Source organism: Physeter macrocephalus, chromosome 12, assembly GCF_002837175.3.
Source record: "Physeter macrocephalus isolate SW-GA chromosome 12, ASM283717v5, whole genome shotgun sequence".
NCBI classification, from domain to species: domain Eukaryota; kingdom Metazoa; phylum Chordata; class Mammalia; order Artiodactyla; family Physeteridae; genus Physeter; species Physeter macrocephalus.
In genome coordinates, this window is record NC_041225.1 from 14,547,685 (window position 1) to 14,559,056 (window position 11,372).

General features: G+C 53.4%; 1 protein-coding gene across 1 annotated transcript in view; it reads right to left on the bottom strand.

Moving 5' to 3' along the window:
* ACOXL (acyl-CoA oxidase like) overlaps positions 1 to 11,372 on the bottom strand; it is a 241,988-nt gene that overhangs the window by 99,334 nt on the left and 131,282 nt on the right.

An 11,372-nucleotide genomic window follows, 5' to 3' on the forward strand; every position in this document is an offset into this window, starting at 1 on the left:
TTTTTTTTTTAAACATTTTTATTGGAGTATAATTGCTTTACAATGGTGTGTTAGTTTCTGCTGTATAACAAAGTGAATCAGCTATATGTATACATATATCCCCATATCCCCTCCCTCTTGCGTCTCCCTCCCTATCCCACCCCTCTAGGTGGTCACAAAGCACCGAGCTGATCTCCCTATGCTCCCTGTGCTATGCAGCTGCTTCCCACTAGCTATCTATTTTACACTTGGTAGTGTATATATGTCAATGCTACTCTCTCACTTCGTCCCAGCTTACCCTTCCCCCTCCCCGTTTCTTGTCTACTCTGCACCCAAACAGAATTTGTTTTCAAAAGAGAACACACAACCTATAAAGAAGGGTTCACAAGGTCTGAGTATTAGCTCTTATTTGGCCACCAGCTAGGGTGGGACTGGCTGGCTGGCTGCCTGTTTATATAAACAGTGTTGTATTGAAGCCAGCCGTGCTCATTTATTGGTGGATTATCTGCAACTACTCTTGATCTACAACAGCAGAGCTGAGTAGTTGTGACAGAGACCACATGGCCTTCAAAGTCTAAAATATTAACCATCTGGCCCTTTGCAGAAAAGTCTACCAACCCTTGAACTCGAAAGTGCCTGGAAAGAAAACACTTCCTCTGTCGTATATTTATTTTCCCAACCTGTGAAACAGGCCTGTCAGTCATTTCTGCTGCTCTCCTCTCCCTTAGCCATGAAGGATAATCACGAAGAAGGTACTGGTAAACATTTTTGAGAATCCAAGTTGAAATTCTTTGTAAAAACCTAGGTCCTTTATTGTTTTGTTTAAAGCAGAAGCTCAGGAAAGACTCGTGAGTTTCAGAAAGCATGAGGATTATTTTAAATTTTGACATAAGAGATGGGTGACATTCACAATGAGCTTTGGTTTGAAATTTTGAGAATTAATCCAAAAAGTGCTCCTGTCTGGCTAGCCTCCTGATTTTCCCACAGCCAACCTTGGAGTGCCTGGGAGTGCTTGGAGCAACCTCCAGATCAAGGGCAGGGAAGACATGCTCAAGAAGGATTACTGCAGCAGAGGGAAGCAGCACTCTCCCCAGACAGGCATCACACAAGACAGGAGCAGAGCCATTGTCACCAGTGGGCAAGACACCAACAGGCATCCTTCCCGTCCCGTCTTCACCGTCCCAGTGGCCAGTCCAATCCCAGTGGGCCTTTCTGGCCTCTCATGTTTTAGCAAAGGAACGTGCGGCATCAGTGACAGCAGAGGGTCTGACCTTTGTCAAGGCGAGATAACATGGTAACCTTTACTGTCTGTCATGACCCAAGTGAGGTGGGGAGTGTGTAGGAAAAGGAAATCCCATGTGTTTGTGAGCTGCTTCGACTTAGCGGTTATGATCAAAGGGTTAAGTTCTGCCTGTTTTCAGCTAGATCTACAGCATCTGAACAAACAGCAACCAAACAAAAACCCATATGCACGGATCCTGTAGAAGTGCGATTTCTTATTAGACCAACAGAAAAATGGTCAGAAGTTATAGATCTCTCTAGAAACATCTAAAAAGCCAGCACGTGAATCCCCGCAAAAGCTTGGGCTGATGCTAGTGATCCCAGAGCCGCTAAGGAGGCCGCGAGATGCAGAGATGCCCAGCTCCCTGGAGAGTGGAGTGTAAGCAGAAGCCAGCTGAGGGCTAACCTTGAGAAGTTCCTAAGCAGCCAGTTTTACCCTCTGTGTACTGGACAGCTATGTGGTCTTGGAGAGGCAGGCACAGCAAGACAGCCACGCTGAGGGCAGGAGTATCACTCTGCCACAACCAACCAAACCCACCCGATGGACCGTTTTTTCTTTCGTTTACTTAACTGTCACCGACTGAGAGCCTCCCGCCTCCCGGGGTTCTGTACTGTAGGAGACAATGGGGGGGTGTCACTGCAGGCACAGCCTGGGGGGTCTCTGCTTTCAGAGGGAGTGCAGGTGCGTGCCATGGGAGCACCAAGGGGGGGCGCTAAGCTGAGGGTTTCCGAATGACTCCGGCCTTCCCGCCTCAGTTTAAATATCACTATATACAATTCGTATTTTAATTCACATTTTTCTTATTTATCTTTTTTCTGTTTCCTCCAAGAGTACCAGTTCCACAAGGCAGGGATTTCCGTCTGTCTAGCTCACTGCTGCATCCCCAGCACCAAGAACAGGGCTTGGCAAATAGCAGCACCAAGAACAGGGCTTGGCAAATGAATGCACCCAAAAAATGCTTTTAGAGGCTTGTCATTCATCCCGACTTGTGTGTGTCACCGTCTTCCACTCATCGGCATGCCACACGGTGAGACCAGATGCCATCACCAGCACTGGGGGCCCATCGGGCTCAGCCTGAACCCCTGGGTGCAGAGGCCCCCTCGGTCCGCTGGAAAGCTCCCCGGCAGCCCATGAACCACAGCACAAGGGTCCTAGGCAGATTGGAGGGAGAAGCTGTACACGGTAGAGCCTCCCCCTGAAATTGACAGAGTCCAGCTCCTGGCTGCACCTGACCACCGCTGCCCCACCTGCTTCCTCCCTCCCAGAGGGTTCCCCTGCCTTGGCAGGAAGCACCCCAGCTCTTTCTGCCCCAACCCGAAGGCCCAGCACCTCAGCTCCCCTCGGAGGTGGCCCCTTTCCATCACAGAGGATGTGTCCTACCCTTAGGACTTTGTGAGAGACATCTGTAAAAGCGCCCCGAGGTCCAAGTGAGGAAAGAGGAACGGATACAAGGATGAGCGCAGTCTCCTTGAAAGCAGAGGCACTTCTGATATTTTACAAAACAGAGCTGAGTGGGTTTATGCAGGTTCTGGGGCCAGAGGACCCCGGAAACGGTTCTGCGGTTTCTTCCCTGCGTGTCCTCAAGCCAGCAACTCACCCACTCTGTGCCCTCATCTCATCTTTCGTAGAGGACAAGAACATCTTTCACAGGCCTCATTTAGATACCATGCAGGTGGAGTTTACTCTCTGCATTTTACCAATGAGGAATCCAAGGCTCAGAGAGGTCAGACAACCTGCCCTATATCACACAGCACCAGGATCAGGGGGAACTCTGCCTGGCCCCTGTGTGGCCACCAGGGCTGGCAGAGCTGGGCCCACTGCAGGATGCAATACCACCTGGGCTGCTAAAAATAAAAAACAGGCTTCCCTTTGGAGGGATAGGAGTGAGGTGGGAGGAAAGGGGGTCCCAGAGAAGAGAAGTAGAAAACGCAGCCAGAAACCACACCATCACCTACACACCCGGACCACACACACACCTGCTGGGTCGGTGACTCCTGGGGTTCCACCCCTCCCCTGCATCTTACATGTCAAAGGTGTAAGGAGGAGGGTTGTCATAGTCTCGTGGCTTGTGGTGACCCGGTTTTCAAAGTTACATTCTTCTTTCCCCAAAACTATATTAATAAAGAAAGTACAAGTGTGTTGTGACTCACAGAAACCTGAAATCATGCTCTCTGGGGGCCTTGCCGTGAAAAGAGTCAAGGAAAATATTCTAAAAGGCGACATGTTCAACAGGTTCATTTACGCATGGAGAGCATTCTCTGTCCCCAGGAAACTGAGCTCACCTCCCAAGTCAGTCTAAGTGTCCTTGTGGGAAGCAGAGCTGTTCCTACTGCTCTTGTCACCGGGGTGCAGACTCGACCCCAGCTCGGAGGCCACCGTCAGGCACTCAGGCCAAGCCGCAGGCTGGGGGCCATACCTGGGCTTAGAGCCGTGATTACACCATGTATGAAATAATGAAGGCAGTTTTCTTCCCGGGAAAGAGCTAATGCAGGACGAGGGGACGAGACCGGCAGAGAACGCAGGAGAGACCTCAGCCGTCTCCCAGCTCACAGCTCCGGGACCCAAAGCACCTGTTTCATAAAAGGCAGATTCCTGGGTCCCACCCCCAGGGAGGCTGATGCAGGGGGTCCAGGGTGGGGCTGGAGACACTCGTGCAAATAATAAAATCAATAATTCCATTAACACCAGGAACTCAGCACCGCAGCTGTCACCGTCAGCCGTGACCTGCTCACACCACCACGGGGAGGTGGCAACTATAACTTATTAGCGTTTTTATTATTACTTTAACACCCCTCCCCCATGCTGACCTGGGAGAGCCACAGAGTTCCTTTCAGAAATGTTCGTCTGGGCCTCCCTTCACTTCCTAAGGAGGATGGTAATGGACTTGCTTAAGGTCACGGTCCTGGAGTGCAGGGGACGGGCTCTTGGGGTCTCTCACTCCCCTTCCTTGCTCACTCTGCCTACCAGAGATGTGATCATTCCCCTCCTGCTGCCTGTTGCACCCTCCAGCGACAGCCCAGCCCCGCCTGGGGGGAGACCGGGGTTGGCGGGGTGGGGGGGGGTGCATTTTGCAACAAGCATGAAACCAACCACAGAACCATACCAGCCTGGAGCCCACAAATGTCATGCCCACTCCCCTGCCGAGGGGCAGGCCCTCCTCCCCGCCACCCCAAAGCTTTCTGTGGCTTCCACCGCCTCCTGCTAGCCTTCAGAGCCCGCAGGTGGCCTCGGGGGGTCTCCCCCTGCTGCCCTCTTTCCCAAGGCGAGCCCTGCCCACCTGCTCATGTGGGCATCCCCTGCCCCTTTTGCTCTGGGGGAGTTTGGTTTTTCTCCCAGCCTCAGAGCCCCTCTCACCCAGATGCACAGTGCTCCAGGCCTCAGGGTGCCCACCCAGTGTGGTCAGAGCACAGATGGGGCCCTGGGGACCGCTGGTGCCCCCAGGGGTGGATGCCAGCACCACTGGGCCACCCCAGGCCCCGTCCTCAGTCTCAAATGCTGGTGAGAGAAAAGGGCTGCATGACCTTCTTCAGGGACATTTCAGAACTTGGGAGGCTGAGTTGTTTTCCCAATGGGTCTGTCTCCTGTATGTAAATCTGACCTGCTGGACAGATGCAGACAATGCATTTCAGTGGATTCGGGCTTCGAGGCCAAAGCCCCTCTGGTCCCACCCAGGTGGACGCCCCTTCCCCCCTTCCCATTGCAGGAGCCAGGGCCACTGCAGGGCTGAGCAGAGGAGCACAGAGCCCCCTCCAGCCCCGTTCGCCAGCTCTGGACAGAGGCGGTGGGGCCCGTGGTCGAGGGGGCACCTGGGTCAAACCCTGGCCCCCTACTCACCCTCCATGAACCCTAAGGAGACATGAGGACAATTCTAGGACCTCGGCCGGAGGGGAGAGGCATAAGTAAATAAGACTGAGAGAAAGCTTGTAAGAAGAGACTCAATAAATGTCCGGCAACGCGGGGCTCCTGGCACCCTGGGGACCCGGCACCTGCAATGCTGTTCCCCCAGAGCCGAGTTTGAGCCCAGGCCCAGGCCCCGAGCTGCAGCCAGACCTCCTAATTCTGCTGCCACTGGACTCCCTGGCATCCAACTGGGGTGCCCACCCCCCATCACCATCTGAGGGCCCTCCCACTGGCCACCAACAGGACCCTGGGAGAAGGCCACCTCCAGAGGACCTGGTGGGGACAGAACAGTTTCACGACAAGAGCTCCCCAAGCTTTGTCACTCTCCACAGGGACTTGAGGCAGCCGGGGTGGGGGGAGCCGGTGACTGGGTGTGTACCTGAGAAACAGCACATCTGCTTAGAGTACCAAGAGGACTTAATGGCAAGCAATTTAGAACCTTTGTTTTATGTTAAAACAAATGCAGACAGAAAGAGCAAAAGAGAATGCTACATGGATTTTCACTAGAAAAGTAAAATATATTTTGATCAGGGTTTGGGCAACCTGGTGTCACCCCTCCACCCCCTCCACTCTTTGGTGACATTTCCATGGAATTTCGAGAAAGGGCCAAGGTCACACTCTACAGGAGGATTGGGGCTTGAGCAGCCATCAGTCCCCTCCTTCCGGTCCCCTTCCCACGACATCCACAAGCCCGGGGGTTCCAAAATCCAGGCTGAAGGAAATATCACAGCAGTCACGACTGTTCTAAGGAACTGCAACGCAGGTCTCTGATTGGGCCTTAAAGCAGATGGAGCCAGGCCACTCCCTGCAACCTCCTGGAGCCCAGGGCGGGTGGCAGCTACACAGCACTCTCCTCCAGGCCTGGGAATCTGCAGGCGCCACCCTCCCTTCCTCCATCAACGCGCCCAGGAGCTGGGTACCTCTCCCCGGCCCACTCTAACCTGGGGCAGCCCAGGTGCCATCCCACGGCACTCTACCGCCCCTCCTCTTGAATCTGAGCAGGGCTCAGGCTTGCTTTGACCCCAAGAAGGCAGAGTCAGGGGTGCTGCACCCATTCCGGGCCTATTCCTTCAGAGGCCTGGCAGCTTCCATCTCCTGCCTCTTGGACGGGGCCCAGCTGCCAGGAAGTCCATTGTGGAGAACTCAAGGCCAATCTCAGCCTCAGTCAAACTCCCAGCTGAATGCAGCTGCGTGAGTAACCCCTGAGGACAACATTTCCAGACTCCTCACCCACGTTTCATGAGCAGTAATGATTGCTACGGATTTAGGCCCTGAGTTTTGGGGCGATTCGTTATACAGCAGCAAATAACTGAACACCAGCCCATGCGCAGGCAAGGTGGGGAAAGGCAGGGCAAGCACCTGTGGGGGGAGACTTCAGAACCTGAGGAAAGAGGAGGGCACAGGTGTCCCCAGAACAGGCAGGAGGCAGGCACCCAAGGGAAGTGTCCCCTCGCTCCCAGGTCACTTTGAACGTTGGTCTCCAAAAACAGTTCCTGACCCCAGGGTCAGGGGAGACAGCTCAGTGGGCTGTGGGGCCCTGCTCTGTGACCCCAGGTTAAGTGGAACTGCTGCTTCTGGCTCCCATGGAGACGGGGCTGCTTCCTTTCTTGACCATCTTAATAACGATGATCTTGACCTTGACCTTGACTTCATCTTAGTACAAATGACCTAAAATCTGTTGTCCTCCTCCACACAGTTAACTGGGAGATTCCTCTTGGGTCATACTCCCAAGTGGCGAGATTACGACAAGGTTTTGACAAATTGAACCTGCAATCCCCGGAGATGAACGGCGGTCATGACTTTCTCAGTTTTCAGTGCTCCGCCATGCAGGCTTCATGGTGTCTGCCCCTCCGCCGGGCTGGGCCAGGGGCTTATTTTGCCGTGCTGTCGCCTACTTCTCTCCAGAAGGCAGACTGCCAGCGAGGTCTACTGGGTGCCATAATACGTTTATGTTATTTATTTTTTTAATGACCTTTCGTTAATTTTATTTGTCTTCGTTGCTGCGCGCGGGCTTTCTCTGGCTGCGGCGAGTGGGGGCTGCTCTTCGTTGCGGTGCGCGGGCTTCTCCTTGCGGTGGCTTCTCTTGTTGCGGAGCACGGGCTCCAGGTGCGCAGGCTTCAGTAATTGTGGCTTGTGGGCTCAGTAGTTGTGGCGCACTGGCTTAGTTGCTCTGCAGCATGTGGGATCTTCCCGGACCAGGGCTCGAACCCGTGTCCCCTGCACTGGCAGGTGGATCCTTGACCACTGCGCCACCAGGGAAGCCCCTCATAGTCCCTTTATAACAAGAACCTTTTACAACACCTCTGAGACCTTCCCCAGACCACCAAACAAAGCCGGTTCCAAATGGGCTGCTCTAGCTGGGCAAACATCTAGAAGGGTTCTTTCCAACATGTGCTATCTCAGTCTAGGAATATGAAGTTTCCTATCAAATCCTGTCCATTGAAGAAGTTCTAACCAGAAGTACAGCTTGATACAATGTTCTCCAACATGTAAGTGACATTCATTTCACATTCTGGGAGGAGATGCAATGAGGTCATTATTATTCTGGCGCTCTGAAATGAATCCCACAAGGCATTCAACAGATTTTCCAGCTTTGGGATGATTTAGAGGTGGGTCTGAGGTCCCGCCTGAGCTGGCCTGACCTCTCTCTTGCCCTTCCCCCACTACCATGACCTCATTTGAACCAAAACCCCACCTGTCACATGGCAAGCAGACCTGGTGTCCCCTACATGAGTCCTCCTCCCCAGTACTTCCTAGGAGCCAGGAGAAACCCTACGCTCTGAGACAGGGAGCTGGTTTTGAACAGGGATTACAGAGGCGGCAGAAAGCCCTAAATCTAGGAAAGTTCCAGAGCCTTCCATGAATGGCAGGTGACCACCAGCAGGTACCTGCTCTGCCACCTCGAGCCCAGCAGCAAGGAAGGTTGGCCACCAGGTGCCCAGAGGGTGGAACGTCCCTAAAGATTTGACATGCCCATGAGGATGAAGTTGGCTGCAAATCGGAAGACCTGGGTTCTATTCCTGACCGTTCCCGGCATAACTGGAGGCAAAGTAAATGGTTCAGGATGTTTTTCAAACTTTAACCTGCATCAGAACCACCTGGAAGGTTTGTTAAAACACAGATTAATGCCCTGACCTCCCCACCCCTGGAACTCAGTCCACATCTGTGTTCTTGCCACACCTTGATTGTTTAAGATTTGGATTTGTTTCCAGTAGTTAAGAATTAGAAGGTTCCATTAAAAGAAAAATCAGATTTCAGGCTTCCTTAAAAAGCAGGGAGACTGGGCTACTCGGGGCCTGCCCGAGCATAGCTGACTACAGTAGCACTGTCTAAAGCACCTCCTGCAAAGACAGAAACGTTCCGTGTCGTCCAACAGGTAGGCACTAGCTCCACGTGGCTACTGAACTCTTGAAAATGGCAGGAATGCTTCCGGAAAACATTCCACGGGGGAGAATCAGCTCTGCAGTCTTCCTCTTCTCAGAAGAAAATCATGGGAACTTCCCTGATTTCCCCCAGGCACAAGAAGAGCCTGGCCCCGTAGGTTTAAACTGGCTGTGAAGGAAATGAACCAAGTTGTCTGCAGGCGCCCATGAGACCGGTGCACCTGCTACAAGCCCCCTGCCTGAAGGGGCACAGCCAGGCTTTCGATCAGAAAGTTGGGCCCATCCGATGACTGAGGGGTGCCAGGTCGGGGCTGGCAGGGTCTGGGCTAACACAGCAAGGGGCCACATCTGCCCCACAGCCACAGAGGGACCAGTGGCAGCTGAGGGTGGGTAGCACACAGTGGCTCGGGGTGTGGGCTCTGGAGACAGACAGCCTGGGCTTGAATTACTCACGGGTCACTCAGCCTCTCTGTGACCGATAAATGCGGCCTGGGGAGGGTCCGCACAGGGCTTGTAGGGTCTCTCCCCACCCCGCCCCCAGGTCAGATGACCAGCGCTGGGCGTTGGTGAGAACCAGGGCCCCTCAGAGGGTGATGACAGTGGCCACTGCAGATTAAGGGCCAGGCCCTGCCCTGTCCCCTAAAGCACCACTTCAGCCCCAGAATGTAGCGCCACCCCAGGCCAGTGAGAGGAAGGAAGGGAGCCCACTACCGATCAGCCATATGCACGGAATAAGCTATTTCATTTACGCAAAGTAAGCGAGACTTCCCACCCATGTTATGGAACCAGTGCACGCCCATTAGACGGGTAAGCACGTGCCCCCCCTGCCTGGCATGCGGGAAGCATCCTGCTTCTTTGCTCGTTTCAGTAAAGTTGCATATCACGCAGGTATAGAGGTGGGGTGAGGAGCGAGGGTTTGGGTGCTGCAGGTTAGTTTCTACAGTGACCAGGTAAGACAAAAAATAGTAATAATAATGGTCCACAAGCAAAATTGCTCTTGAACTTGTGTTACATCGCTCCTACCTTCTTGGCTTTCAGGAAGTCAAGCGTTAACTTCTGTTTCTCTGCATTTCCACTAGGGCCTTCCTCCTCTCGGGCAAAAGGAGGCCAAGGGCCAATGGGGACGTGTGGAGGACCGGTGAGGGGTTTTCCACCCCCTCCTCCCCACTCCCCTCCTCCCCTTGGAGTCTCTCAAGATAAATACACCCCTGAAGAGGCACCACTGAGGTGAGGTGTGACTGGAAGGGCACCCCTAACCCAGGCTCAGGGGATGCATAACTCTGCTGCAGGCACAGGAATACAGCACACCTGCCCCCCAGGGAGCGGTCTGATCCCATCACTTTGGGTTCATCACGTGCTCTGTATTTTAAGTCAGACCATCTTCAACTGACCCTCTAAACTAGGTAAAAATGCACCCAGGCATTTTTATGGGATACAGCAATAGACCAAAGCATACTTTGATTTCCACAGATGCTGATTATTTAGAAAGTCATTTACTTTTATTCTTGATGGAGGATTTCCACTTAAACTGAAGCTTCTGGCTGATGGGGAGGCTCCCCCCACCCAGGGCCGACAGCAGAGCCTTGCTCGACATGGACCCCAGTGTAACCCAGATTCATGCAGACACACCCCAGCCCACCTGGAAGGGATGTGAGCCATGGACCCATGTGAGGTGGGCCCTTGGGAGGCAGGCCCTTCTGGAAGGGGAATCTGGAAACATCTGAGCCACAAAGCCGACCCCTTACCCCTTCACCAATCCATTGTGGGGAGCTGAAAAATGGTGATCCACTCAAGTGACCCTCCCCAGAGAGCAATTTGAACAAAAGACAACGCTATTGACTCAACAAGGCCTCTGGAGTGACAGGAGGCAGAAATGTGGTTTCCTGGAACCTTTCATCACATAATCTGGAAGTCCCTGTGGTTCCAGCCCCGGCCTGAACACCACCACCAACCACCAGCATTTACAGAGTTTTCCACACCCAGCACCCATAGCCATTTCCCAGAGAGCCATTTCCCATCACGAGAGTCAAGATGTCAAGTATTCACAATGTTGGTGGACTCCAGGGTAGGGGTGGGAGGCAGTGAGTGGAGGACATGCTCACCATTCTTAGCTGTGTGACCTCAGCCAAGTTGCCTAACCTCTCTGTGCCTCAGTCACCCCCACTGCAAAGTGAGGCAAGTGGTATCTACCCCCAGAGTTGCTGCAATGATAAAAATAAATGATATGGGGCAAGTGCTTAGAGCATCATCTGGCCAGGGTGAGCGCTCAGTGAATGTTGGCTGCCACCATCTCTCTGCCACTTCCATGTCCTCAGATGGTCGTTCCAGAGGGACCACCTTGGGAAACACACCAGCTCTACCTGTATGCGGTGTTGGTAAGAAATTCTAGCAGGAGCAATGGTGAGACAAGTGACTAAGACGTGTGCTGGAGGAGAGGATGGAAAACAAAGACCAGGTTAGCCAGTTGTGATGTGAAAACCTACGGAAGTGAGATTCCTTCCAGAAGTCACCGGGTCGATAAAGAAGAACATTCCCGTCAGAGGAAATCAACCCTTTATTTTTCCTGTTGATGGCTGGCTTCTTTTCCCAGTGGGTAGAAGGGGGATCAACCAATCCTGAAGCAGGACTCGGAGCCCCCAGCCCCCGGGAAAAAGCTCCAGTGCCACCAAGGACAGTCCCCGGAGGAATCAGGGGAAATGACAAAGCCAGAGAGAGCAACCATAAGCAATCAAGCTTCAAAAATAAGTTTAGGGGGCTTCCCTGGTGGCGCAGTGGTTGCGCGTCCGCCTGCCGATGCAGGGGAACCGGGTTCGCGCCCCTGTCTGGGA